Source organism: Paramisgurnus dabryanus, chromosome 21 (genome assembly GCF_030506205.2).
Source record: "Paramisgurnus dabryanus chromosome 21, PD_genome_1.1, whole genome shotgun sequence".
Classification (NCBI taxonomy): domain Eukaryota; kingdom Metazoa; phylum Chordata; class Actinopteri; order Cypriniformes; family Cobitidae; genus Paramisgurnus; species Paramisgurnus dabryanus.
Genome location: NC_133357.1, coordinates 28,901,272 through 28,925,962, shown reverse-complemented (window position 1 = coordinate 28,925,962; position 24,691 = coordinate 28,901,272). Strand labels below are relative to the sequence as shown.

The window sequence follows — 24,691 nt, the reverse complement described above, 5'->3', positions numbered from 1 at the left end:
AAGAGGTACAAGTTGCTATTATTTTTATTGTGTGTTATATTTTATTTGCCGACGTGGCTTGTAGACATCAACTGTAGGCTTTACAAAACACTTCATCAGGTAAGTAGCAAATATGAAAAAAAAAAACATATTACACATAGACCATATTACCCACAGACGTAAGTCATACATACCACGTAATATTACAATAGGTACCCTGTAGTTATGAAATACTTAGAGAATAATTTTCCATATATTCTTACCCCCTTATTACCCCAAACTTAAAATATTGTTCCCTTATAACTGCAAGTACGTACTGTAGAGGTACTCTGTTGTTACAAATAGGTACGCTGTAAATTCGGTTTAATTACGCGGTACTTTGCGGGTCGTAAAATAAAGTGTTACCCATTTTACATATACATATACAATTCCAATATACAACTATATTATCAATGGTGTATAAGGACCTTACATTATGACTTGGGCTGCGTTCCCCGAAACCTTCTTAGCTATACGTCATTCTTAAGTTGTACCTTAAGCTGTACCTTATCGTTAATACATGTTTCCCGAAACGTTTTTAGTTACTTATCCCTTCTGTAAGTCATTCGTTCGGAAGGTTGGTCTGGATTACTCTTAACTATACCTTATCCCACTTGACTCCGCTACCCTGCTGAAAAAAAACAGCATCAAACCAGCATGGACCAGCATGGGAATTATGCTGGTCTACAGTATGCTGGTTGAGCTGGAGGTCAACAGCATACCAGCACCAAAACACAACATATGCTGGTCTTGCTGGATATGACCAGCATGGGATGCTGGTGCTAATGCTGGTTTGATGCTGGTTTAGCTGGTGCGAATGCTGGTTTGGTGCTGGTTTAGCTGGTGCTAATGCTGGTGCTGATGCTGGTTTAGCTGGTGTTCACTAGCAAACCAGCATCAAAACACAACATATGCTGGTCTTGCTGGTATGCTGTTTTTTTCAGCAGGGAGGGGCCATCACTATGATAAAAGCTTGTGTACATTGCAGTCTATAAATATCTGTAAAAAAAGTTGCACTACACTCCGTGTTCCATTAGGCAATTTTTTTTATTAAAAAAATAAAACATTCACATAATTAGACATCATTGCACTGATGGTTGTTAGGTTTTGAATTATATTTTCCAAAGAAACGTCAGCTACGAGTACGAACTAAATGCTACAGGTTTAAGAAACCATTTAAAAAATGATTTTGGGTGCAGAAGTTGGTGAAACTATGGCAGCTATACAGCGAATCTCACTATTTCATTGTGCATTTCATATCCGTTAAATCTTTAGTCTACCTGGTATTTTAGCTGCAAATAAACACATCAAGTAAAAATCGCATGCCATGGAAGCACATTCAACAGACTTTACTGAGTCAATTTCAATGGAGCAGCCCCAAAATGTATTTGATGGCGGCTTCTCTTTCTTTCTTTATCTTGTGATAATATGTTTCGCATGTTGTGCCAGTAGGTAAATCCACCCTGGTTGTGAAGTAAATGAAGACAGCTATATTATAATAAGGGATGCTTAAACTTCAATCTGGGAACCACCTAGACAGCTATCTATTCCACCTAAGTTTATTTACCGGTAAATAGGAATATAAAGGGAAAACACATTCATTTCGATGTAGTATTTTTGTTTATGTCTTGTCATAAATAATTGCAATACCTATTATGTGGATTCCCGATTTTTTCAAAATCATAATTGTTGATTTTCCTAATTATGATTATTGATGTTAATTCGACTTTGCATCGAAATCTTTTAATGTTTAATGATTTTAAGGCAACTGTATGCCATATTCTTTATAAACATTCAAAAGAAACTGCTCCACTTGATTACTGCTTGTATCTCCTAAGGTCAACAAAGCAATCATAATATATATTTATTTATTTATTATATAATATATACTTTTATGTTATATTTGAGGTAGAAGGACAGGCTCCAGAAATGCGTCCATTAAGCTTTATCCGCATTGTAACCGCGCTGCTTGCGCATCCAGTGTCCAAGCACAATAAACGCGTGAACTAATGAACAACAACAGTTTGTTTTTATATATTTTAAGTGTAATGCACAGCCAGGTGCCTTGCACGACCCACCTTATTCCCCTGTGCAACGCACTTAATGGGAACCCTAATATAAATTATCCTTTAAAGTGAAGGCATAACGGATGGAATGGAGCAGTTTATGCATGATACGTTTGGAAATGAAGTTGCGGGTTTTGCACGGGTTTAATATAAAATATACTAAAAGGTATATAAGGTTGAATTTAGTTGTTTGCAATTTGAAATATTTTTACAAGATATTCCTAATAAATTGAACTTGAAATATTTCTGAAATGTTTCTTCAATAACCGCTTCCACCGCTATCTCATAACGCAGCGAAACCTATTACATAAAGTGATTAATTGATTGTCGAGCAATCGATATCAACCAATAGAGGGTTTGTGTCACAGGTGGGAGCGGACCGCCCCTGTCGCGGGTCACGCTCCTCCTACTTCCACCCTGAGGAGGTCCCAAAACACCCCAATGACCAGACAGACAAAAGAATACATTTTTTTTTTTAAGTTTTATTAAATATTAAAAAAACATGTAGGGGGAATTAAATACTTAAAAAAAAAAGGATTTTCAGTCCTTCAGTCTCATGGGCACACACCGGGGAGGGGCATTTGGGTCCACTGGGCTCTTGGCTCCGGGCGTGCAGGTGAGTCTACAGGGGTAATACGCTGGCTCTTAGCGTTGGGCGTACGGTGAGTATACAGAAGGGCAGCTGGGTCTTTACTTGGGCATACTGGTGAGTATACAGGGGTAATATGCTGGCTCTTAGCTTTGGGCGAACGGTGAGTATACAGTAGGGCACACGCGATCTTTGCTTTGGGCTTCCAGATGAGTATACAGAAAACCACACTGGATCTTTACTTTGGGCACACTGGTGAGGGAAAAGGGAGCAGGAGTCACAAGCAGCATACATAAGAAAGTGGTCATCCACCAGCACCAGTACTCATTCTCTCAACAGGTTTTCTTTCCCGGCCTAGGAGGTGATTTCTGACAACATGGACACAGCACGACACTGCAATTTCCAAGTGTACACACACATCAAAGGAAAAGACTCACCCACTGCACTCCACACACTCACAGTGAAAAAAGGTCATAACCACATCTGACCGGGGACTAGTTCCTGGGCATTGGGAGCACAGATGCAGCAGATGGCCAGATGAAAGCGTCACAGCCACGACAAGGCAACATATTCCTTCCTCAGCTGTTTCCGGCTCACCCACCAATCCTTTCACGGTGGGAAGCCTGCACACTAGTCACAACTCACAAGAGGTACACTGGTATTCCACACTTTCAAGGTAAACACTGGCACGATGAATATTTCTGTGTACTGTGTACTATTTCTGTGAATGTTTCTATACATTAACACTGGATCTTTTCACTTCCTTTCCAGATATCTGACGTCAGACATGGCTGCAGCACAATCTCCTTCAAATGCAGTCCTAGCAGCTCTTCAATGCGTGTTATCTTTCCCAGAACCGTTGCACCCACAATAACTGCTGGAATAACACCACGTATTTCTCGTCTTCTTCATCCGGTCCTCTTTCCGCTTCGCTACTATGCGACCGCCGGACCAAAGGGGCCTTCCGACTCCTTCTTAGAAGGCTTCCGTGCTGTCCACCCTTGGCGTTACTCACGGCTGCGGCTTCCGGTGTTAGGCGTCCCCCTTTTCACAGCGTCCCCGCGGCCGCCCAGCGCGGGCTGCAGACACAGGACCGCCCAAAAACTACTCCCGAGACAAACTCTCCTCTGCTGTTCCCCGGATGCCTCATTTATACTTCTCCTCTTCTCTGAATCGCCCAATCCAAAATCGCCACACTCATCTGCACACCTGCTGCTAATAAAACCCAGATTTAGGTTGCCCGGAAGTGACTGGTGTTCGGGGATTGTCCGCCCTTCAAAAGTCACTCCGTGACATTTGCACCGACGTCACGTTCTGGGCGGTAACCCGGATTCGCGGCCATTGTGGAGGCACTCGGTGTAAAGAACTGAACGGAGTACAATGGATTATCGTGCGCTTTATACTTGTGAATGTGAAGTATAATGTACATGTAGACATGTCTAAACAACAGAAAACGCGTCCAAGATACAAAGGCATATAGGGAAGGACTTGGACCACAAGAAAAGGCACGATATTTTGAGAAATTACAATTAATAGGTGGTGCAGATCCTTACGAGTTAGCTCCCTCTTCTTGAATCTGTGACGACCCGGTGATTCTTTCTTCAGTTGCATATCCCGATATAGTCAACTACCTGGTTTTCATGCCGAGCCCATATATCAGTGTCAGCTTTATTTATATAGCAAATTTAAAATAGTCCTACCAAAAGTGCTTTACAGTAAAATAAGCAGTAAGCACACAGTAAAACAATAAAAGCAATAATTGTTTTTACCATTATTCAAAATATTATCATTACAATAGAAAATTTGTTATGAGCAATTACACTTTGTGCATATACACTTAAAGTATACTTTTAAAAAGTACATATTAAATACTCTTTAAATAAAGCATACTTGTTTTATACTTTATGTACTTCAATCATATTTCTAATATAATACTATATTTCTTGAGCTTTGCCAACCACAAGCGCCGCCTCTGATAATTTCTTGCATTCCTTTCATGGTTTTTAATAACTTTTGGAAGTCGATAATATTCCAAATGTTTTTCTCAAAATGTCCTAATGTTACAACTTCAAACACGACAATAATTAACCATTTTCCTTGACGACGTTCGGGATATACTTCAGTGCCTGTGCTCTGTTGTGATGCGGAGTGCCTCCAATATGACTTCTTACGCTCTGATGACGCGTCGTGAAAACCCTCTATTCAGCACCATCGCCATGGACAGCACCTGGTAACGTCGTACGTAAGAAAGTCCATGGCGATGGTGCTGAATAGGTTGATATCGATTGCTCGACAATCAATTATTCACTTTATGTAAAAGGTACTTCGCTGCGTTATGAGATAGTGGTGTTCTTTCTTAAAGAAACATTTCAGAAATAGTTCAATAGTTAAATTTATTAGAAATATCTTGTAAAATATTTCAAATTAAGTAAATCCAACCTTGTATATTTTATTTTATGTCAAACACCTGCAAAACCTGCAACTTCATTTCTAAACATATCATGCATAAACTGGCTTGGCTGTGCATTACACTTAAAATATATAAAAACAAACTGTTGTTGTTCATTAGTTCACGTGGTTTATTGTGCTTGGACACTGGATGCGCAAGCAGCGTGGTTACAATGCGGATAAAGCTTAATGGACGCATTTGTGAAACGTGTCTGTCTACCTCAAATATAACATATACAAATATGTAATATATAAATATATAGTATGATTGCTTTAGATTTTAGCTTTGATTAGTTTTAATGTGGAACATTTGTTGACCTTAGGAGACTACACAAGCAGTAATCAAGTGGAGCAGTTTATTTTGAATTTTTATAAAGACTATGGCATGCAGTTGCCTCAAGGTTATAAAACATTAAAAAACTTTGATGCAAAGTCGAATTAACATTAATAATCATAATTAGGAAAATCATCAATTATGAATTTGTGATGAATGTGCTCGCGTGGCATGCAATTTTTACATGATTTATTTATTTGCAGCTAAGCTTATACTAGCCAGTAGACTAAAGATTTAACAGATATGAAATGCACAAATGCAATAGTGAGATTCGCTGTATAGCTGCCAATGTTTCACCAACTCCTCCACCCAAAATATATATTTTTAAATAGTTTCTTAGGCCGGTAGCATTTAAAGCAACACTATGTAGTTTTTTTACCTTTAAATATTGTCTCTAAAATTATTTCAGTGATAGAACAACTTTTAACTGGACAAATTGTACTGTTGCTGCAATCTGAGCAGCCTCCTAGCTGCTACAAGCACACTCTGAAAGTGGCGTTGGAGGGTAGGAAACACAGCCCCGCCCCTCCCCCTGCCTGCAGAAGAGTGTCTGATACCAGGCACTGTTGCGCTTTTCAACCACATGGGGGAGCTGTAAGTCATTTTTACATGGAAACTACATACTGTTGCTTTAATAGTTCGAAGCCACTAGATAATAATAATAATAATTACTTACATTTATATAGCGCTTTTCTCAGTACTCAAAGCGTTTTACATAAGAACGGGGAATCTCCTCAACCACCACCAATGTGCAGCATCCACCTGGATGATGCGACGGCAGCCATATTGCGCCAGAATGCCCACCACACACCAGCTTATTAGTGGAGAGGAGACTGAGTGATATAGCCAATTAGTATGAGGAATGATTAGTAGGCCAATGGGCAAGTTTTGGCCAGGATGCCGGGGCACACCCCTACTCTTAATTTCATTTAATGCGTAAGAAAAATTGCAGCGTTCCAAGTAAGAAAAAAGAAATCCTTTTCTATGGGTGCATAGAACCGAGAGGATGATAGAGAATAATTTGAGGAAAGACCCTCCTACACATAGTAACTGGATAAAAGAAGTAATGTCACACATTCAATTGGAAAAGATCAAATACGCTGTTCGGGGTTCAACACGCAAGTTTCATAACATATGGTCCCCCTTTATAAGATATTTTGAAGAGCTCCCCAGCCTCTAAGGTAGTAACTATTTATCTTAACACTTCCTTCTTTATGCTCCATCTTTCCATACTTGTACACAAGTATTATTATTTTTTTTTATTAACTGCCATTAAGCTCACTATCTATGTTATGCATCTATCCATTAATGTGAATATTATGCCTTAACGCTCCTCTTCTCACAAAGCAGTTACCATTTAAATAACTTCAATATGTATTCTGGACTTGTACTCTCAATGGCCCTCATTTATCAAAAGTACGTACACCAAATTTCCAGCGTACACCTGGCGTACACCCAAAACCACGGTGACTTTGAGATTTATCAATATGGACGTTGGCGTACGGCACGCTCAAATCCTACGCCAGCTCAGGAGGTGGTGTACGCACATTTTGAGTTAGTGCAGAAATGCGCAAACACTTCCTAACACCACAAAACGCACTGACAAACTAAAATATATGATATATTATGACCCACTGTAAAAAAAAACATAATGCTTACAAACTTCAGTGTTTATTTTTATGCAACATGGACTTCAATGTTTAATTTGAGAGACTTTACCAAAGCATTTGATTTGTATGCATAAGTATTTCTTCAGTTGAGAGCCTGGGCGCTTTACCTGACGTTTCAGGGCAAAGCATGTGAGCGGAGCGTTGAGCGGTGCGGTAATATTACCATCAAAGCGCCTTTCTAAAAAGTCCGCTCGCTCAGCACCGCTCGTTGAACCCAGAACGCCCTTTGATAATTTGCTAGTTCGAGAATCTGTAAAAACGTTTAGCAATAAGTTGTGGAATTCAAGCCTTATACATAAATGTAAAGTAAAAATCAAAGTTAAGGTTGGACAGGAAGAAAACATTAAAAGGAAGTGCGGAGAGACTGTAAAAGTTAGCAAATATTCATCCTGGAATCTGAAGCGGCACATTGCAAGAAAGCACAAGGATGTGCTACGAAAACATGGTAATAATGCATCAAAATGTAAGCTAGTTACATAGCATTTGATTATAAATAAATAGCTACACATGAATAGGTAAAGTAAAATGTTCGTGTTGAATGGAGCCATAAATCCGATCATGATGACATGCGGACAAAATCATGGCAACGAATTATCTTTTATGCTACATATGGACACTTCTTTTTCTTATTTAGTTTAAAGTATGGCCATAAATATACATATTCAACAGCTTGTTCCTTGGAATTAATTATTATAATATTTCGTAATTACTATTACAATTATTATTACTTCAAATTATGAATTAGTCTAGTAAAACATGTGGATGTCGTGGAAACAAATTGTTAATTTGAATTATATCCGGAGCTCCGTATCAAACTGGATCTTAGCTAACAAACAACTGTATGTAAATACAGAAAAACACACTACAAAAGTTACTACATCATTTTAAAATATTATTTTAAAAAAACTTAACCGAACCATTAAGCAGACATATAATTTAGATGTAGGCAACATTAAATAATAATAATAATAATAAATAATTATTCTTCTAAATATCAATTAAGCGTCATTAATAATAAAAATAATAATACAAATATTACAAAACATCATGCAATTATTAATGTGTTTTTAATCCCGCTCTTTAAACTCCCAAATAAAACAATTTTGTTTCTCTCCACTTCCCTGGTTTCTCGTCTTTGCCGTCTTCCATGTGTCAATGTCGTAAAATGAGGGCGTGGGGGAGGTGGAGACTTGAATTTATATGGGAGTGTTATTCTAATGACAATCGTTTTCAGCCGCCGCATTTATGAAGGGCAGATATTGCGTACACCTGAATTTCAGAGGTACGCACAGTTTCATAAATCAGGCGGTGAGACGAGTGTAAGCATAATCTTACGCCAACATATACGCCCGTTTCTACGCAAGAATGATAAATAAGGGCCAATGTGTGTATGTGTTTCTTATGAAGGGTTGTTTTCCTTTTTTTTTTTTTTAAAGTCGTGTGTAAGCGAGGGAAGGGAAGGGTAGGATGTGTTGTTGTTAATGTAATGTAATTGTACCTGTAAAACTTAATAAAAAGTATTAAAAAAAAAAGAGAATGATTGGGGGAAAATATCATGTTATTTAATGTTAAACTGTGTGAGTGGTGCTCTGTGGTGCGACAGAGATTTGAGCAACTTCCTGAGTCATAGCTGGGCGCCCCGGATACTCATAGAAAACAATGTGTTCGATTTTTTTTAGAATGGCGCGGCGATGATCTGTGTCCGGTGTGCGACCCCCTTAAGACCCAAATATAGAAAAAAACTTTGAATTTTTTTCACCTTTTATATGTTGTTGTAGGAGTCCTCTATTGCAGAAATAAATGTGTTTTTACATTTTTGACACATTAGTAAGTTTTTATGGAAATGTTGTAATATCATCATATGGGAAGACATAAAGTTTTTAATTTCTCTTTTATAGTTCAGAGGCATCACCACATACCTCCTCATCAGTTATATCAGAGCCCCATCTCAAAGTCACTTTTTCCAAATTTGGATGATGTAAATGACATCATATGCATTGTAGATAAGACAGGCTAGTAGCATTCTGAAATTAAAAACACACTGATTATTTCCATGTTTATTAATCTTGCTGCAAATCAATTCCAATCACACTTATACATTTCAAATGAATCGCCCATTCCATAGAATTTACACAATACTCTTTGGCGAGCTTATTGTCCTATAGACCAGTTCAAGGAAGTAAACAATAACAAACGCGCTGAAGTGCTACTGCGCATGTCTGGTCCTAAAGCATTTCCGGTAGCGCCATTTTTTAATAACAGAGCTGTCAAAACAAAATGACTAGCACGCATTTTTTAGAGAAGTTACGGTATTTACTAAAACTAGATGATAATGTGGAGTTACCGGACCCATTAAATCAGATATTGAGGCGAGAACTTTTCAGTCGTAACATTAAACGTTTACCTGAAATAACGTATCCAGACGTTTATCACTATCTGGTTGAGACCGAGTGCGTCTACACAAGAGAAGCGGTGAAGGCCTATCGTAGTCTGGATGCTTACAATTACTTCCTTAGCGGAAAGGTTGGAAACATTTGTTTGTACAATGTGGACGATGTTTTTCTTGTGTTTGGTGAAGTTGGAGCAAGTCAAACGCTGTCAAAAACGTACTCTGCGTGGTTCGTGGCTAAGGGTACCGGGGAGGTTATGAATGGACATTGCACTTGCATGGCTGGGTCAGTTTGTATGTCTTTATTAATAATAAATCACATTGCTAACTGTATACCAGTAAACTAATTGTTGTGTATTATTATTACCTATTGCATGAATAATTACTTCCTGCGTTTCAAAATATTTGTGGTTAGGTTAGGTGAAGTGTGTAGTCATGTTGCTGCGATCCTTGTTGCTGTGGAACAATGTGTGAGAGAGGGTTTGAATACTACATCTGTGACATCTGAGGCCTGCGTGTGGTCGCGAATAAATAAGAAGGTGCATGCAATTCAATGCTGCCTACGAGTGTTTTAGTTTTGAAATTCTATGTTCATATTATGTTTCGCTGCTTTTAGGAAAAAAATTTATTTGCAAAGAAGTTAAATTATAACTCCACTTTGTTTTAGATTGATCCAAAACCAGTGGCAGACATTGACTTTTCCAAACCAGTCAGGCAAAGAGCAGTTCAGAGTAGGGAGCATACTATCACATCCACTGTAGTCACACCAGTGTCACCAAGCAAGCTTTTTAGGTCCTTGAAGGTAAGAAAGAAAATATAAGGTTTATATGACCATATATGCATAACACATGAAATATGTTCCTAGATTAATTTCATGGATATAGTCACATACATGCATGCATATAATCACACGCATATGTGTGACTGTATTGTTGTGTGTGAATATATCCATGCCAACCATATAGTCACATACTTACGGTGGCCTTGAAGTGCAATTTTATTTAAAAGATTTAAAACAAATTTACAAGTTTTTAAACAAATTTACAAGTTTTTTTTTAACAAATTTACAAGTTTTTTAAACAAATTTACAATTTTTTTAATAAATGTACAAGTTTTTCAACAAATTTACAATGAGTGAACACATTTACAAGTTTTTTAACAAATTTACAAGTGTTTAAACAAATTTACAAGTTTTTTTTTAACAAATTTACAAGTTTTTTAAACAAATTTACAATTTTTTTAATAAATGTACAAGTTTTTCAACAAATTTACAATGAGTGAACACATTTACAAGTTTTTTAACAAATTTACAAGTGTTTAAACAAATTTACAAGTTTTTTTTTAACAAATTTACAAGTTTTTTAAACAAATTTACAATTTTTTTAATAAATGTACAAGTTTTTCAACAAATTTACAATGAGTGAACACATTTACAAGTTTTTTAACAAATTTACAAGTTTTTAAACAAATTTACAAGTTTTTTTTTAACAAATTTACAAGTTTTTTAAACAAATTTACAATTTTTTTAATAAATGTACAAGTTTTTCAACAAATTTACAATGAGTGAACACATTTACAAGTTTTTTAACAAATTTACAAGTGTTTAAACAAATTTACAATGAGTGAATAAATGTACACGTTTTTTAACAAATTTACAATGAGCAAACAAAATTAAGTTTTTTTTAACATATTTACAATAAGTGAACAAATGTACAAGTTTTTTTTTAACAAATTTACAAGTGTTTATAAACAAATTTACAATGAGAGAACAAAATTACAAGTTGTAAAACAAATTTACGTTTATTACGGAAAGGGTAGGTACAATACGCTGACGTCACGCATCCGAGCCTCCGGTGGAGAAACCCGGAAGTATCACCGTGAATCACATGAGAGTTGCGAATGCGATGTTGTGTATTAGGCTGTACATTCTATTAACGGAAAGAGAGTGATAATATATAACTCATCGATTCCCGAGTGACTCAAAGGGATATTGGACCTTATTTTCAGGTAAGTGAAATAGCTTTAGTTAGCTAACGCTAGCTTTCCAAGTTGCACACGTTTCGGATGGCAGTTATGAAAATAATGCACTGACTTTTTCATTAGATTACAGACAACACGAGAGGGTGCTCCAAACTTTATAATCAGGACTGCATTGTTCGTTCGCTCCTGGGGTTACATAGACTGAAATGGGGAAGCATGACGAGTTTGTTTACATGGTGCTGTAAACTCCAACCCAGGAGGACACTTCAGAGGAATCACAGGGATAACGTGGTGCACTGTAAAAAATCCAATTAATGAAATGTTGGAAGGGCAAAAATATATAAGTTAAACCAATTTTCTTGTTTGGGCTTAGTTGAGTAGACATATTATTTTAAGTCTAGATAAATCTGTGTTTAAAACATTAAGTGAATGGTTATTTCCAAATTCAGTCAACATCAAGAATGGCTATGTTGACTGAACTAATTAAGACAAATCTGGTCAATATGTGGACTTATGACAGCTATGTTTCCTGACAACAAAATGCTCACAATATTACTGTTATTTGGTAACAAAATGTAATTTTAAGAGTTGTTCAGGCGTGAATGTATGTGCTTTAAGTTTAAATATGCGGTCGGTTAATATAGATAGCGTCTATTTAAAAATGTGCTCGGACACTTTCGGACGGAGAAGAGCTCCAGCTGAGCTCCAGAAAATCACAGACACTTAAGCGCTCACACCCCGCCCAGCGCAGCCTCGCCTCGGCAAGCCCATCAGAAACCGACTGCTGGCTCTGATATCTCTGTGGCGTTTAAACATGCGATTTAATTCATTTTAATTTCTTATACTTCATAATAAAAGGTTTACCGGTATGTTTTAAATCATATGTTAGGATTGCACTTAAATGATATCGCTGTTGAATGATATTTCATATCTTTCACATTTGTTATAACTGGGCTGCGTACTGCCTGCGATTTTGAACTTCAGAGCTGAAGGTGCGAGTGGAGAAATAGTCCCAATATCATAACAATCTTAAAACTTCTAAATATACCCGTGTGTGTACCCGTGTGCGTGCTCGCGCGTGTGCATGTATGTATGCGCGTGCGTCTGTGTATTTTGAATTTAAAATGTTTTAACTCAGAAGGATCTGGATCACAGGTCATTTCATCTGAGATCAATCCGCACGCAACAGCTGGAATCACTTACTGATTCACACAAGGAAGGACACAAGTCAGCCGTTTCCTCAAGTTCACGTCAGGTAAGTGTTTGTAATTAAATGTTAATTTTAGAATATATTAATTGGCAAAGACGCAAATACTCGACGTTTTTGTAATTATATTTTTGTAAAGATACATTAGAAGTGTGTTATGTTACGTGACCGAAGTAAAGTGGAGCTATTTTAGTTAAGATAAAAAGCCTGGATATAGGGTTGGTTTACCGGACAAAGTTTAGAACTCGGTCTTTATTATAATTGGGACATTTTTACAAACAAACCTTATATAATACAATACTGGCGTGCATTTTGAGACAAAACAATAGCACTCATATGTTAAGAGATGTCAGTAAGTTATTTCAGTCAGTGAAAAGCCCTGTCCGAGAAAACTGCCCAATAGTGTTTAATTATGTGTGATGTCTGAGGGAAATTTGGCCTAACATTAACATTATTTAGGGAATAAAGTCTTTCACCGTCAAACTTTATTATATTAAACATGTTATTTATGTATGTGTGTGTGTTTATATTCCTCTGTTTATCAAACCAGAGCGGAGATGATGTGAGGGGCAGACCAGAAGGATACATAGCGAGACAGTCTCCGCTTGGACTGGCTGAGGAAAGTCTCCTAAATGGCCCTGGTGATGTTCTGACTGACTTTGGAGGCTTTTTGGACTGTTTTATGCCCTCTATTTAACCCTTGTGTGGTGTTCGTATTTTTGTTACTTAGACGATGTTTGTGGGTCTGGTGGACCCAGAGCATTATTAGTATCTTAAACCAATGCATTCATAAACATTTATGTAATATTGTTTACAGATGTTAACTTTAGCCTTATTGCAAGTAATATAGACAGAATTTATGGTTAATATTGTTCATTTACCACTGGTAGAGGACTATTTATAAACTAAAGTGCCATTCGTTTTTGTGGTAATATGAAATAAAAGAAGGAAATTCTATTCTGATCCAGATATTGGGGGGGAAATCATATTTATCTTAAATAAGTATAAATGAAACAAAGTTTTTCATCACTGTTGATGTTTAATTATTTGAACTTTTTGAAATTGTACACATTTGTGTCAGTCTACACAGCACAGGCCCCAAACTGAACAGATGCCGTATCATAAGACATCATCCACACTAAACACATAACCTGTTCATGCCAGCCAACAAAACACATAAGAAGCAAATTTTTAATGTGTAGCTGTGTTGTGTATGCATTTCTTGCATTTTATACACATATACTGTGTGCATCTGGTCCACACACATTGAAGTACAATGTGTTGCTATTGGCCACAACTAAGAATGATGAAAATACATGGATAATATTTTACTTTCTCTATTATTCACTCTCTCTCTCTCTCTCTCTCTCTCTCTCTCTCTCTCTCTCTCTCTCTCTCTCTCTCTCCCTCTCTCTCTCTCTCTCACACACACACACACACACACACACACATCTTTGTGGGACATTTGGTCCCCACAACGTGATAAATAGCAGGTACACACACCATAGGTTTTGTGGTAAACCCATGGGTTTACAAATGGTAATCAATATACCAAATAACCATGATTACTACTCTTTTACTACAATAAAACTATGGATTTTTTATAATGGTAAAATGTAGAATGGTTCCTGTTAGACAGAAGGTAAAGTGTTTGGGACAGTAGGTACAGACAAATGTCCATGCACGGCATATAACATGTTGTATCCTTGCGGCATTACAGCAAAAGCTGAAGGAGAAAACTCTGACATGCATCCATCACATATGTACAGACATGTATACAAACACACTCATGCACTCACAGGAGTACCAGTTAGGAGAAAAACAGAGTGAAGTTACATAGCACATTCAATTTTTACACTTTTATTAACCCTGGGTCCAGTGGACCCGAACACCACATATGTAATATAAATGTGTAGGGGGGGTGTACAGTGTACATTAATTATAAAGTTGTTTATTTTTATGTTCTTCATAGAAAATGAGCCAAGGCCAATGAATCTGAGGTTGAAACAACAATTAATTGCATAATTTTTCTTTCAGTAAACATTCAAAACGGGTCCCACAGACCCGAACACCACACAAGGGTTAAAGAAGACTTAATTCTGTATGTTCAGTCTGTATGATAAGTGAATAAAAAGCTTTTGTTTTTATGTGACTGAAGTTAATTATTTTGTTTACAACACCAGCATAAATTATTTGATAAATAATTTAAAAATGTTATTAAAAAAATCCCAAATAATAAATATTAATTGAAGTAACACATAAAACATTGAGTGAATACTTACATTTTAATTGACAGAGTCTTTGCTGTAAGTTTTTAAAGATTCAACTGATTAAAACATTTTAGTTGAATGAACTATAAAGCTAATTGAGCCGACATACTTTTTTATATTTGAGTCAAATTTGGGCCAACTAAAAAACATCAATCCAGGTAACACTTTGGAGACAGAAATTGAGTGAACGTAAAATTTCTGTGGAACTAGTTACTAAAAAATAATTCATTGAGCCAACAATTTATTTTTTACAGTGTGTGATTTTTTTTTGTCAAAACCAGAACTGACTTCCGAATCCACCTGGAACGCATTTACTTTGATGGAGAGAAATGGAAGTCAGTAAAAATGAATTTGGACTCGTTTTTTTTTTAACTAATGACTGCCCAGCACATGCTTATAAAGCCAGGAATAGCACACACACACACTTCTAACAAACATGCAATGCAAACATTAGATACGTGTTAAGTAAATAACTGTACAGTAATAGAACAACTATTTTACATTAAAGAAACTGCATTTCACTCATTGTTCAAAATATAGTTTTATTTATAAATGAAGTATGAAAAAATATACATGTACATTTTTAGAACCAATCATATTTACATTAAAAGCCAATAGGTACTAATACACTTTTTTACACAGGGCCATGTAGTTTTGATTTTTTTCCCCTTAATAATAAAAACCTTAAAAACTGCATGTTGTGTTCACTTGGGTTATCTTCTTTGACTAATATTTAAATTTGTTTGATGATTTGAAACATTAAAGTGTGACAAATATGCAATAACATGAGAAATCTGGATGGGGACTAACACTTTTCACACCACTGTATATAAATTTGTTCCAATGTATATTTTCTATCTACTGTACACATTGTAATAGTAAAGCAAAGTAAAAACATTTAAATGAAAAAGTCTGTTTTTGGGATTAAAGGAATTATTCACCCAATATATAGATGTGTTTGTTTTTTCATTGGAACAGATTTGGAGAAATTCAGCATTACATTGCTTACAATTGGATCCTCTGCAGTGAATGGGTGCCGTGAGAATGAGAGTCCAAACTTTGCACCTCTTGTGAAGTGAAAAGATGTTTGGACATTAGCCCATGTTATGCATATCCGACTGACTGTTGCCTTGGACAGATTAAAAGTCCCGTTTTTCCTGTGTTTTTAAACTATGATTGTGTTTATGGTGTGCAATATAGCATGTGTTCATGTTTTGTGTGTAAAAAACACAGTATTTTTCACATAATTACTTTTCTCTATAGCACTGTTTTCACTGTCCTAAAATCGGGCTGATTTCTTTCTTGTTCTATGAAGTCCCTCCTTCAGAAATATATATCGAGTTTTGATTGTGTAGTTCAGTGCTTCCCAATCCTGGTCCTCGAGGCCCCCCTCCCAGAAAGTTTTAGATGTCTCTTTATTTAACACACCTGATTTAACTCATCAGCTTATTAGGGAGACATGGTTACCATTTTTGAAGTAGGCTGATAAGTTAAATCAGGTGTTTTAAATAATGAGACATCTAAAACTTTCTGTCAGGGGGGCCTCAAGGATTAGGATTGGGAAGCACTGGTGTAGTTTATTTAGTGTGTTGTGATTTAACAGCAGCTTAGCTTAGCAAAGCCATTTGAGCTTTGCTTGCGACTGACGTATTCCTGTGGGTGAGTTAGTAAAAAACCTCTTCTTTGGATGTCATTCAATCGGGAAGTAGAGGGCTGTAGTCCAAACTGTCCGTTTGCTGTATGCTTTAAAAGGGAAATTCTATTAAAGACAATATATCGCATGGCATTGAATTTTGAGCTTTATAATTTTACAGGTATTATTTATGCTCTAACAGCAACATTACACACTAACTAAAGTTTAAAAAATGGGATCACGAAAAACGGGACCTTGAAACCTTACAGCTAAATCTGCGGAAAGAAGCCCCTGCCTCATACAGCAGAGAAACAAGAAAAACTGATCCAAGACACAAATGTTGCGAGCATGATGTTGTGCTCTTCCATAATATGAGATGTTTCCAGGTAATCATGGTCTTGCAATGCCCCCAAACCACTGTTAGATCTGTGTATTGAGAAAGAGGAGAAAATTGCATGTAAAAAAAGAAAGGTCAAGGAGGTCATTAGATTTATTTACATGTTCTAAATTTCATCAATGAATTGCATGCTTAATTTTTTTCTCACTCTTCTCTTGTGTTCTGACCAGGAAACGAATGGTGGTCCTCCTCTTCTTCCTTTAGTGTTTCAACATCACAGACACTGGAAATTAACATAATCATGATTGCAGTCTATCTATCGATCTATCTGACATAAATGTCAGTTTGCTTAGGCAACATTAGAGTATTTGTAATATGATAAAACATTACAGTACTATCACATTTAGAGAGGATTACATGAAAATATAATTTATAGTATAAATTTTGGTAATTTTAACAAATCGTCTCATTACAATCCTAATCTTTTAAAGATTATATCATCGAACAAGTTAACGCACCCTTGATTCCTCTGAAGTGTCCTCCTGAGTTGGAGTTTACAGCACCATGTAAACAAACTCGTCACGCTTCCCCGTTTCAGTCTATGTAACCCCAGGAGCGAACGAACAATGCAGTCCTGATTAAAAAGTTTGGAGCACCCTCTCGTGTTGTCTGTTATCTAATGAGAAAGTCAGTGAATTATTTTGATAACTGCCATCCAAAACGTGTAGCTAGCGTTAGCTAACTAAAGCTATTTCACTTACCTAAAAATAAGGTCCAATATCCCTTTGAGTCACTCGGGAATCGATGAAAGGGGATATATATTATCACTCGTTAATAGGATGTACAGCCTAATACACAACATCGCATTCGCAACTCTCATGTGATTCACGGCGATACTTCCGGGTTTCTCCACCGGAGGCTCGGATGCGTGACGTCAGCGTATTGTACCTACCCTTTCCGTAATAAGCGTAAATTTGTTTCACAACTTGTAATTTTGTTCGCTCATTGTAAATTTGTTTAAACACTTGTAAATTTGTTAAAAAACTTGTACATTTGTTCACTTATTGTAAATATGTTAAAAAACTTGAAATTTTGTTTGCTCATTGTAAATTTGTTAAACATGTAAATTTATTCACTCATTGTAAATTTGTTTAAACACTTGTAAATTTGTTAAAAAACTTGTAAATGTGTTCACTCATTGTAAATTTGTTGCAAAACTTGTACATTTATTAAAAAAATTGTAAATTTGTTTAACAAACTTGTAAATTTGTTAAAAAAACTTGTAAATTTGTTTAAAAACTTGTAAATAAAATTGCACTTCAAGGCCACCGTACATACTTCATGCGTTTTGTATATATTGTAATATATACATACATACACAAATGTACACGTGTGTTTGTAAGTATGGCTTGAATTGTGAATAAGAACTTTGTAAGGGAGGAGTAGGATACAGACAGGTAGTAGTTGATTTTATATTATTAATATCTGTTTTTATAAGCATATGTACATTCACGCATGCAAAGGTTTCTAGAAATGATCTGTATTGTGTGACGTGCCACACAAATAAATTTAACTTAAATGTGATTATACTTTCAGAATGAGATACCAGACTGTGCACTGTTTACCACTACAACCTTTGGTAGTGACACAGACACTGCATCTGAGGGAGAGCAGGACAGCACAGACAGGGTTGATATTATGACTACAGCTGAGGCAGATTACAATAAGGAATCACAAGTAGTTATTTGTGACACACATTGTACTGACAGCACTGTAGTGTCAACAATCTTGCCAAAACCCCTAACACATCTGTTTGATGAGAAATACAGTTTATTGTCACAAGATGAACTACAAAATGAGTTGGACAAAATCATGCAAACCATCCCTGCTTACTTTAGTAATATAAACTGTAACCACCTCCAAGCGAGTACACTGGGTCAATCCTCTTGGGAACAGTGGTTTGAGCAGAGACGGGGCCGAATCACTGCAAGTCACTTTAACGAAGTGTTAAGATGCAAGACAAGTCAAACTAGTGTGACATCTAAAGTCATGGGATACACATCCAGTAGAACTGTACCAGCCTTCGCTTGGGGTAAGAACAATGAAAACATAGCTAGAGAAGCTTTTACTTCAAACCAGATGACTTGTCATGACAGCTTTACAGTGGAAGAAGTTGGGCTGGTAGTAAATCCAAAGTTTCCTCATTTAGGAGCCAGCCCAGATGGAGTAGTCCATTGCGAGTGCTGCCCACCTGCTACACTTGAAATAAAATGCCCCTTAAAGTATGCAAGTATGTCTATAAGTGATGCTGTCAAGAGCAAGGATTTCTGTCTTGGGAAAAACTTTGACCTTAAAAAGAACCATGGATACTATGCACAGGTTCAGGGCCAAATGGCAGTGTGTCAACTCAAAACATCATACAGTACTTTGTAGTTTGGACAATGGAGGACTGTCACACGATCAGACCAAAACTGGATCTCTTCTACAGACAGCACATTCTGGCAGAAATCTGCACACACAAACTAAGGAAACAAGATTTAATCGCAGAGACTTTCTGTTTTTGTAAAAGTATGTCTAAAACATCTGTCACACAGTGTTCTGATTGTCACAAGGTGTTTCATCTGAAATGTGTAGGCTTAAAAAGACATCCTGGTGAGGAATGGTTATGTTCAGTGTGTTCACAATAATCCATAGAAATGCGAAATCATACTCAGCCTTCTAATTAATCTGTTAAAATTTTATGTTCATTGTGAAATACATTCAATAAATTGAAGGACAGAAATAGTTCATATTAGCAAAGACATGTTTACAATTGTAGATAGTTTGAAAATAAAATAAATTACAGATCAAACAGTCAAGAAAAAAACTAAACACAAAGAATATGTACAAGGCAACATTTTCTGTGCTAAATATACCACCAATACGAATAGCAAACACAAACAAAATAACAAAATAAAATGTTTCTAAACACTTGTCAGTGTCCACTATAAGTTTTTCTATTGAATTAATGACTTGTCCAAATTAGATAATGCAGCACATACCAGTAATATTTTATCAACAGTTGCCACTGTGTCTTTGGGACTTCGTTTCACTAAGTTCATGGGAAGGGTCTGTCGCAAAATGCTGTAATTTTTAATGCGACCTATAGCTCTTTCCACGTGAATCCTCAGCCTTGACATGTGACGTGACATAGAAACTTCCCGACCTGAAAGCTGTGTTTTTCCACGGGTTGAAGCTGGTATAAGTAACTGAACACCTTTAGCAGCAAAATACTCAGGAAAGTTGAACCCTCTGTCTGCCATGACAATGTCTCCCGCTTCCAAAAGATCAATTAAACCAGATGATTTGGTTATTGTTTTATCACTGGCTCTCCCACCCCAAGATTTGGAAATGAATGTGATTGACCCTGTTGGACTGATGCCAACCAGGAATTTGATGGTGTTGTGGGACTTGTAGTTGGAGTAGGTCATTGCTCTTGCACTGAGTGATGTTGGTCTGTCAATAAAAACCTCGCTGCAGTCTATGATACACCTCACTGAATTGAATGGGGGGGTTCTAAACAGGGCAGGAAGATTCTCTTTAATCTCTTCCCCTGAAGGCCAATGAATTAGAGAGCTGAAACGTTGTGCCATTACATTTAACCGGTCATGAAATACTGTAGAAATTGTTGCAGAACTGCAATGAAACCTAAAAGCAAGATCTTTATGAGTGAGGCCTAGTCTGAGTTTCATTAAGACCAAGTAAAACTGGAGAGCTGGTGGAAAACTCTGTACTCTTGGACTCCACGCAGTGGTGAGATACGTCAGAAGTGCAAAGAACACTTTGGATGAGCGAAGGCCAGTGTAGAAGTGAATGATTTTATCATCCTTTAAATCCACATCAGATTTAGTTGTTCTCTCTGACAGGTGAGTGTTTGTACATTCGACTGTAGGCTTCTCACTTGCTCTTTGTAAGAGGTGTTAAGTTTATGCATGTCTTCAATATCCCCCATAGTGAGATCTGTTCCAACACACATATCATTGTAGGACTTAACTTCTATTACATCCATGTCAATGTCCTCTGGTTCCTGAAAACTAATGCTCATCTCAGAGACCTCAGATTCTCGTCTCAGAGACCTCTGATATCTGTCCATATTTTTGGAGGAGTCAGGTCTTTGAGGAAGCTTTGATGGGATGTAGTCTGGACTGAGGGGGGTCATCTGATGGCTTGCCTAAAGACAAAAGTAGAAAGTGTCAATATTTTAGGTATCATAAACAAACAAATAACACTTTAGAATGTTTATTAATGTTAATTTATAAATATACAATGGTTCACAACTTCATAAAGCACAGTGCTGCTTGTTTGTGCTTTACCAACATTCCACCTTATGGCAAAATCAGGTTAAACATTAAACCACACAGTAATTCAAGAAATTATAAAGAATGTAACTGTATTTATTGTATTAATATTAAAATGAACTAGTTTACAGAGCAATGTTCAAAACTAAATACTGTTATTGTTTAATGCATTATTGAATGTTGGAATGACCATTAATCAAGCTTATTAAGTGATTTTACGTTTGAGATCAAATGCAGTTAGCTAATGTAAAACAATAAAAACACTATTGCAAAGTGTTAAGTTACTCATTGCGTTTGTCAGCTGAAAAGATGGCTAGACAGCTAATGTAAACTACTACTTTCCTAATTAGAACCCATAGAAGATTTAGAAATTAAACGCAAGTAAAACGCAAGCTATCTACATATGAAAACAATGATCCACAAGGCTAGCGCAAAGTATGATTAATTACACTTAACTACGTAACGTAAACGTATAGAAATACACATAATTCAGTGATGTAAATATAATTTACTTACCAGAAATAAAATGTGTGCTACATATCCTTGAGTTGGAAGTTGGCATCCAGCATTCTTGCTTCATGGCTGCGATCCAGGCGTCACGTTGACTTTTGTTTTTTGGAAACCTAAACACGCGAATTTCTGAAAGTAAGTTGGTTCCGGGCCTAAGAGAGCACCCAACCACCGAACAACATGGTCCTAATTTTAGTTTGGACATTTTCAATCGTTCAAACACATAAATTAGCTCAATATCAATGTGTATAAAAGCACCTCCCACCGTTGTTTTGAATGAGTGGATAACTGACTAGAAACGTCCAAGGACCAAAGACATCACTTCCTTACATGTACGAATAGCCATTGAACTGGTCTATAATGCTAATATCACCTGTACACCTCACCCCATATTCTAAAACATTATCACCTGGCCCTCAAGCAGCAATCAGATATTTGGGCAAACAAAGCCCAGACAAGAAGATAAGACCAGCTAAGCAGGGCCGTACACAGACATTTTGAGGGGCAGTGGCCCAAACCAAAAAGGGGGCACTAGGGGAGGGCACAATTTATATGGTTTTAACAATATGATGTGTTATAGATTAGTATCAAATAATATAAGTGATTATAATGGAAAAAAGACTTTATAACAAGATTTAGAGTGTGACAAAACTTCTTAATATTCTATATGATTTACATGCTGAAGCTTTGAATCCATGTTTGCAATTTTGAACAGCTTGCAGCCTTCCAACTTTTTTATTTTTTGTCGACAAAGTGTGCCAACAACAGCAAATTTGATGTTATTTATATTAGATCTCATCGGGTGCTCATTAGACAATCACTGTAATTCTAAAAATGTTTGCTAATTTGTTAGCACTTTAAGAAGACAGAGAGCAAATCATCCACAGAAATACAAAAACATAGGAAAGCCGAGAAAGGTCATCCATATTTTTATTTTTGCTGCTTGTTTTCTCATGATCTCGAGATAACAAAAGTAGTTTTCTCGCTATCCAGACATAATAATCCAAATGCCATAATGTAAGTTCCTGTCCATAATATTTCATTTATTTTGAAGTGGACTGCTGATGCATATGGAGTCTTCGCCGTTACCACGCGTAGCTAATTGTCGATAGACTTAATAAATAAATAAAGTTTGATGTTCGTGAATTTAGGGACCATCTCTAAAGTGCACTGTACACGTTTCTATCTTCAATAGTATTTAACAGTTTATTTGAATAAATATAAAACATCTAAAAAAGTGTGCATTATAGTTGACAACCACGAACACTTTACAGTTGGTTTTGTGACTGTTTGTTGACTTTAAGTTATTCCATTTTAATGCTGTTTAAAGTAGAAACGTATATGGAGTACTACTTTAAAGACGGTCCCTAAAATCTGTTTCATTTTGAGCGAATCCCTGAAGTAAAATCGCATTTGTTCATCCATGCTAATTTGCTAAATATGCTTTTGCTGTCTAAAAATTATGTTCTATTGAGTACACGTAAGCTTTAATCACATCACAAGAATACAACTTTTGTTATGTCGAGATCACGAGAAAACAGCAGCTTGTTTTATCTCGACATAACAAAAGTTGTATTCTTGTGATGTGATTTATTAAAGCTAAAAGATAACGAGAAAATTAAGTAGTGATCACGAGAACACAAGCAAGCAAAAATAAATATAGAACACGACCTCTCTCAGCTTCAAACTACCAAATACTAATTGAGCAGCTCAACAACTGAGGTAATGTAATGAATCTACCTGTTAATACAACAAACTGTCATCTCCGCCCTTCAAAGAGTGGACACAGATTGTGAGAGATGCTGCGGAGCGGGCGGGAAATCACGAAGTGGATTACCAGAAACAGTGGATCTTTAGACGAGCGGTAACAGAACACTTTGACTGGGGTTGGCGAGAGGGGCACCTCAGCCGATTAGGGCAGAAGGGCAGTTGCTCTAGCCACCGGGCCACCCCCCTGTGCACGGCCCTGCAGCTAAGTATATTTTATAAACAATAAGATACAGAAATATTGCTACATAAATACTTTCAAATTCTCAAATAATTAATTTCTTAAAAACGTATTTAAAACCTTAAAGCATTGATTATAACTCAATATAGTATCAAAGGCAGACCCAACATTGTAAAACTACAACATTGATATAACAAGCTCAAAATCTTATATAATCAAAACATTCAGCTGTATCTTAAAATTTACATGATCTAGACACATAACATATCAGAGAAAAAAATATTTTAGGCATTTTACTTACATAATTGTTGATAGTCCAGTAAAAATGGTTATATTCCTCAAGGCAGGTTTGCAGGTTTTGTAAGTTCACGGCCAGGAAAACAAACCTATTTACAAAGTCTACCATTCAAAATCATTGCAGGGTTAAACAATTTGACTTTTTAGTTGTGTAAATGTGGTTTTAAAGAGAAAAAAAACATATACAGGTATATTTTATTAGACCATAAACTGATGTTGTAATATTACAACACATTCTTTCTGTGATTTTGAAGCTTTGATTGTGTTTACAGTGTGCAATATAACACGTGTTCATGTTTCAAGTGTAAAAAACGCTGTATTTTTCACACAATTTACTTATCTAATATTACTTATCTGGCGACTGACGTATTCCTGTGGGCGGAGTTTAGTAAAGAAACTGTTCTAGTGACCTCGTTAAAGCAGGAAGTAGAGGGCTGTAGTCCAAACCGGCCGTTCGCTGCTTTAAAAGGCGAATTCTGTTGAAGAAAATATATCGCCTGGCAGTGAACTTTTAGCTTTATCATTTTACAGGTATTATTTATGCTATTATAGCAACAATACACACTAACTAGGGTTTAAAAAATGGGATCAGAAAGCACAAGACCTTTAATAAGTTCTGGTCTCAAGCCTTAGAAAGATCCTGCTTTGGTGAAATGTT

General features: G+C 36.4%; 1 protein-coding gene and 1 long non-coding RNA gene across 4 annotated transcripts in view; one reads left to right on the top strand and one right to left on the bottom strand.

Moving 5' to 3' along the window:
* Positions 1 to 24,691, top strand: part of LOC135775928 (alpha-2,8-sialyltransferase 8F-like) — a 1,056,838-nt gene that overhangs the window by 287,403 nt on the left and 744,744 nt on the right. The window lies entirely within an intron of this gene.
* Positions 16,567 to 17,583, bottom strand: LOC135776131 (uncharacterized). The gene is made up of 3 exons (XR_010544056.1): positions 17,460 to 17,583; positions 17,150 to 17,224; positions 16,567 to 17,030 (listed from the first exon to the last, which is right to left on the bottom strand). It is a non-coding gene; the product is annotated as an uncharacterized lncRNA (long non-coding RNA).